The sequence below is a fragment of the Citrus clementina genome, unplaced genomic scaffold, assembly GCF_000493195.1.
Source record: "Citrus clementina cultivar Clemenules unplaced genomic scaffold, Citrus_clementina_v1.0 scaffold_1, whole genome shotgun sequence".
NCBI lineage: Eukaryota > Viridiplantae > Streptophyta > Magnoliopsida > Sapindales > Rutaceae > Citrus > Citrus x clementina.
The window spans coordinates 16,030,474-16,037,655 of NW_006263303.1; positions in this window are offsets into that span (position 1 = coordinate 16,030,474).

Consider the following 7,182-nt stretch of genomic DNA (forward strand, 5'->3'; position numbering starts at 1 on the left):
ATATCATCTATATCATCAAAATCAATATGAGATTGGTCGGAAGGAACAACAAGTGCGGTAGAAGACTCACCAACAACACTATATCTCGTAGTTGCGGATTTGGCCTCATAATAATTCATCATTTCATCACAAAGCTCTCGTACTCTCTAAATTTGATTTTCAAGGCCGACTACATAAATCTTCGGATAATAATAATTAATCAACATCATCTTGTATCTCGGATCAAGAATAATAGCCATGACCAATACCCTACTAATCTCATCCCAATACTTCAAAAATTTTCCAATCATGTTATCCGCCATATTCTTAACTACAGGAACATCTGATGTTTGCCACCCCTTCAATGCAATCCTCATTTTACAAACCAATGGAAAAAATAGATTAGCAGTGGGGTATGTTGTACTTGAAAACATCTCAGTCAACCTTGAAAAATGCCTCAAATAATCTAGCATTTGCTTAGCCGACTCTCATTCCTCACTATTAGGCAAACACTTGTATTGTGGCTCAAGTGTTTGCAGTCGAGAAAAAACACTTTTGTACTTCACTGCTAGTTCAAGCATCGTAAAAGTCGAATTCCATCTAGTTGGACAATCAAGCCCCAAATTTTTCACATCAATTTGCATTTGACGACATGCCAACTCAAACTTTTCCACCCATTTTGGCGATGAACTCCAATAAGACACACTATCTCTAACACGTGTAATACCACTCTCAATCACCGACAACCCATCCTTCACAATTAAATTCAAAATATGAGCCGCACACCTCATATGAAAAAAATTACCGCTTAATATCATTGACTCAGTTGACAACAATCCCTTCAATCTTTCAACCATCGCATCATTAGTTGAACAATTATCCAAAGTAATTGTGGATAACTTTCTATCTAGATTCCAATCCATCAAACACTTCACCAAAATTTGGGAAATACAATGAGCTGTATGTGGGGCTTGCACATATATAAATCTGTTCATTTAAAAAAATAATAAAAATTATGCCAAGTTACAAAAAAATTAAATAAAAATTTTTAAATTTATTAAAGTGCCTATACTATACAAATTTAAATACAAAATTTTAATATTTAATAAAGTAAAAATACCTTAGAATTTGACTTTGCAAATGCTAAGAGTTGTCAATGAAATGTCCTGTAACAACCATATAACCTTTCTTTTGATTACAAGCCATCCACATATCTGTAGTAATTGTCACCCTACTATTATTAATCTCCAACAAATTCATTGCCTTCCCCTTTTCAACATTATATATCTCAAAGATCTCACTCTTTAAAGTGTTTCTGGACATATGCTTCACCAATGGATTGCAATAATCAACAAAATCTCTAAATGACTCATACTCCACAAATCTAAGAGGAAGCTCATGTTTAAAAACAATTGTTGTAAGTTTTTGACGTGCAACCAATGGATCAAATTTCTGAATTCCAAGCTCACCACTTTCGGTTTTCACCAAGTGTTGCTTATTCTAAAAAACTTCTTCAATTGTCGGTTGATTAAAACCATGAATTTGTCTAGTATGTCTATTCAAATGACTGGTTCCCGATCCACAAGAAAGAACCGTTCTACAATGATTGCATTTTGTCTTTGCTACACTACCAACATTTAGTTTTGTGAAATGGTCCCAACAATTTGAAACAACCCTCTGTTTTCTTTTTTTTATCACTTCGCATTTCTTCTTGCACATTTTCCGACACCACAGATGGATTTGAAGGCAAATTAGAAGATTCAGAAACATTTTCCATTATAAACCTATACAAAATTAAAGGAGATAAAATATTAAATTAATAAATTAATTAAGCTAAGTGTAAATGCAGTAAACGATACTCCATTTACAAGCACAGGAGTGACAGGACAACAAATTTACAATGTCCAGAACTCCATACAATTAAATAATTGAATATGTCAGTATCTATACAATGGAGATATCACCTTAATAGAGGCAGAGAAAAATAATATGAATATGGAAATTAAATAGCATTGAGAAATATAAACACTCTACAATTATAATATAAACACTCTGCAAAAATAATAGCATGATCATGATCATACCCGACAACGCGGCTTATTATATCATGAGAGCTCGATTGGACATGTACATATTGTAATCTTGTAATGATTCGTAATTGTGAATTAAATGATCACCGGAAATCACCAAATGATTGTTTATTAATTAAATTATTACTAATTAACGAAATAATTTATTGAAGAAAAAAAAGAAAGTTGGACGCTTGTTTTAAAAAAAAAAAATCAAGCATGTAAAGATATGTGTTGATCCGTATCATTCCATTTCAGTAACTTAAAACTTTGACAGAACAAATGCAAAGTTGCAAACTCCTATTTTGCTTTCAACGAAAATTGAACTTATCCAAATTTAGATGAACTCTCATTATCTAATCAATTCTGTCATTACAAAATTTAGAACAACAAACAGATAAAAAAGAGTCCACTTTGAAAAGATCAAATGCAGCATTACCCAAATCATTGAAAGGGACAAAGAAAAGATCAAGAAACTGAGGACACAAAAAAATGCTTACCAATGTTGATGGAAATTGCTGGGAGGCGCTACTGCGACACGCGGGAGATGTTGTTGCTGCCTTGCTGGGTGGCTGGACGATGGGTTACGCCTTACGCCGGAGATGCTCGTTGCTGCTGCTGCTGGACGGTGGGTCGCTGATGGCTGATGCTGGCTGGACGCCGCTGGAATCTGGAGATGCTCGCTGCTGTTGGCTGCCGGCGGTGAGAACAGTGAGACGCCGGCACGGTGACACTGTGATAGTGAGTGAGATTTTGTCAGGGTGCTCACTGCTCACGAAATGGTGCTCACGAAACATGAATAGAGGGATTTACCGATTTAGGGATTTTGTGACAAAACCTTTGCCCTTTGCCCTTTGCCCGATTTTTTTATTGTTTTGTTTAAGTTTTTTTTTATTTCAATTTTATAATATATTATACAATATATATATATATATATATATATATATATATATTATTTATTATAAAGCTCGGGCTTAAGCCCTGGCTTTTCATTTAGGCCCTTGATTGAGCCCATATGTTATGGACTTTATTAATTATGAGCCCTTATCCATAATTTCAAGCCGTGGGCCTGGGCTGATCTGGGCTTTTCTGCCAACCCTATTATGCATGCCTCCACCGGATGGAGATGACTGGAGTTTACTTGATGACTAATAAAGAACCAACTGTATCCCAATGTTGTGCATTCTCTGCTATATAGTCAAGATAGTCTAATGCATCTTTAGGACTTTTATCCCTAAACTCACCATTACACATCATTTCAACGACTTATCTACCTTCGGATGTTAATCCCTCGTAGAAATAAGACACTAATCTCCATGTTTCAAAACCATGGTGTAGGCAAATGTTAAGTAGTTCTTTAAACCTATTCCAAAATTGGTAGAGTGTTTCTCCTGGTTTTTGAGTGAAAGTGGTGATTTGTCTTTTGAAAGAATTTGTTTTGTGGGGTGGAAAGAATTTTTTCAAAAATTGTGCTTGCATTTCATCCCAAGTTCTGATGGATCCTGACCTAAGATTTTGTAGCCAAGTTTTAGCTTTATCCTTTAATGAGAAAGAAAAAACCTTAAGCCTGATTATATTCATGCTATAATTTTGATCAGTACATGTGTTACAGACTTCCTCAAATTCCCTTAAATGTAAATATGGATTTTCATACTCAAAACCATGAAAAGTAGGAAGAAGTTGAATGATACTAGGTTTGAAATTAAAACGTGATGCATCAGGAGGGAAAACTATGCAAGATGGTGACCCTGTTCTAGTAGGATGCATGAAGTCTCTAAGAGTCCTAGGTTGTTCATGAAGATTTTGCAAGGCTTGGTCATTTTCGTGCTCCGAAAAATTTTCAGCTCCTATGTCAGCCATATCTAAGGGTGGTGAAGGTACTCTTCTAATTAATCTACCACTATTTGTACGAGACCAACGACGCATGCAATGCTAATGATGTGTGCTAAACCAATGATGAATAAAACGCTAAATGAAAATTGCAGAAAATAAAAATAAACTGGAAATTAAATAAGCAAAAAAGCGAAATAAAAATAAACAAACTGAAAAATAAATAAAATAAATAAATTAGATGGTGAAACCAGCCATAAACAAAGAAATTAAAAGAAACAATTTAGGCGGTATTTTAAAACCAGTCATATAATAAAACATAAAATTAAATAAATTAATGTGCAAGAATAAACAAACTGAAATTAAAATGCTAGGCGGTAGAACCAACCATATAAACAAAAATACATAAATTAATAAAATTTAAATAACAGTTAGGCGGTAGAACCGACTATTTAAAATAAATGCGGAAGGTAAATTACAGAAATTTAAAGAAATAAATTCGATTTGGGGACTGATTTGCAAAGGTTTCTGGGTTAAAATGAAGTTTCTCCCAAATTTTATGGATAATGTTAAAGTTTGAAAAGAAGAGGGATGCTAACAGAAGTTTTGCAAAAAGAGAATAAAATAGAATCACGGAAAGATAGTAACGACAAATAATAATAATAATAATAAAATAAAAATAAAAATAAAGTAAAGACAAACTAACACCAAATTTAGAAAACTCTCCGGCAACGGCGCCAAAAACTTGACACGACTCAAAAGTGTATTACTAAAAAATGTATTACTCCCAAGTATAAGAGGGTCTGGTTATAATATAACCCGGTGAGTCCGGGGTCGAACCACATGAAATTTTAAAATCTAGTTGTCAATTTGTTAAACAAAGAAAATTAATTGTAGGGAAGATAAATTATTTAAAAACAATTTAAAAATATGATGAGGTTATGAGATCCACTCTCAGTATTCAAACTATAATTTTAATACTCTCTCATTTATATTTTGCCTCACTTTTACCAGTTAATTATTATATCATTTAATTCTATGTGTGTGGATAAATATGGAATAAAGTACCTAATGTGCCACACTATATTAATGTGTCGACATTATGTCAAAATACCATACAAATCCAAAGAAATTTATAAATTAACATGACATAAAAATAACTAGAAGAGAATAAAATAAACTTAAAAACCCATTTGAGAAAATAATAAATTTAATAGTTTGAAACATTGAGCTTCACCCTTCACCTCAGCTTAATAAAATTAGCTACTCATATTGAAAGAAAACAAAACACTTTTTTGTATAAACTTTTGAAATATATTACAAAGAAAATTGATACAGACGAAACAAAAAGAAAGAAATTCTTCAGCTACACCCTTGGCTATCACTCTCTCTCAGAACTCGAATCCCTCCCTCTTTCGCTTGCATCCCCTTGCCTTTTATAGGCAAGAGAATCATCTTCTTTTCTTTTATTTTATTAATATTAATATTTTATTTTATTTTTATATTATATATATATATTGAATTGTGTGATGGTCCAGAGGCGTGATGGCCTCCTGACCATCACCAACATACTTGCCAATCCTTTTTTTTTCTTTTTTCTTTTTTTAATAACATCTCCTTGATTGACGAATTCAAAATTGCTCCAGCTATCCTTCTTTGTTCCCACTTTTAATTCCAATTCCATCTTTATTCCTGAAAAATATTTACAAGATAAAAATTAATATATTGCAAATTAATTTAACATAAAATATATTTGGGGAGTATTAAAATAATTTAGAAATAATGAGCGTATTTATCGACACAAAAAGCAAAAAAACTAATAATTTTATCCTTATTAAATGTACTTTTTAGTGTCAATCAAATAGTTAGGAAGGTTGTGTTGGTAGAAAGGAGTTGATTGATGGTGGTGTGCTGGCCAATGGGCAGGGGAAAGTGATGACTAAAAGCAGTAATAATCATGGCTATTTTGGTCGATTTCTGGTAATTGAACTGGCAAAAAGGAGAGTTTAATAAATAAGATATAGTTGGAGATCTAGTTGGTGACTGTTTCTGATTCAGATGGTGGTGGATATGGACAAATTAGCAATGGAAACTCTTTACCGGCTACTGTAAACAACGGCTAGTACGGTGCTATACAACAGTTTGGCTTCTACTTTTTATGACTTAATTTTTGGTTTAGGGAAAAAAATGTAGGTGTTGGGAACAGTTAAGAACCAGGCTCTTATCTTTGGTACTAAACTGCTGTAGTAGAAGCTTAATGTTTTAATATTCCTTTGATTCTTGGGAATATTAGAAAAATGAACTATCTAAATTCACGTTAATTCGAAAGAATATCATGAATCTATTGTGGTTAAGAGTCATTGATTTCACAAAATACCGAGAATAAACTAAGTTTAAAAACTAACACAAAGCATTGAAAGTTGAAAATATTATTGAGCGTAAATCTGCCTTCAAATGCTACAAGGTAGAGCTATTTATACTACTAGAACTTCCCCTAAACCATAAAAAGAAAATGGGAAAAACTAAGTTTTACACTACATTAAACTTTAGACAATAAGGAAACAGATTCATATATGATAAGGATTCTTAATCTGTATCACAAACGTACAAAAGTCATAAATAGAAGGATTAAAGTTAAAGGAGTTGAAGACAAAGAACTATTATTTTCAAGCAATGAATCACTTTATTATTGAGACAAATCTTCGCAAAGAAACATTAAGGCTCGTCAAGAGTGAAGCGTGCACAACTTCAAGCTATAAGAAGGAATTTTGAGACTTTACAGATGAAAGATAGCAAGTTAGTCGCCAATTATTGTAAAAAAGCTAAGGAAATAGCAAATAACAAGTGATTTTACAATAAGGTCAAGGAAGATACTACCATTGTTTTTACTGCTATTATTTTTAAGATTTTGCGTTCTATGGCCTAAAAATATAATTATTTGTCTGTTCAATTGAATAATCTAAAGATATAGATTCTCTTTCATTTAAAGAACTTCAAAGCTCGTTCGTAGTTCATGAGCAGATTATAAATCGTGGCACAATCACACACTACTAGAAAAATGGTCTTTACTGATACTTATCTTGTGATACTTAATTAAAAAGTATCAGTAATTACATGTGTTTGGGGCATTTTCCGTGTTTAACAGATAAGTATCACAAATTTTCAATACTATAGTGTCTGTAAATTAAGTATCACAAATATGTGACATTAAGGTATCAGTAATTAAAAAAATAAAATTTTAATTTTGTATCCATTGGGAGTCAAACCGCAGACTTCTATAACTTAACTTTTTAATTTTAAACAT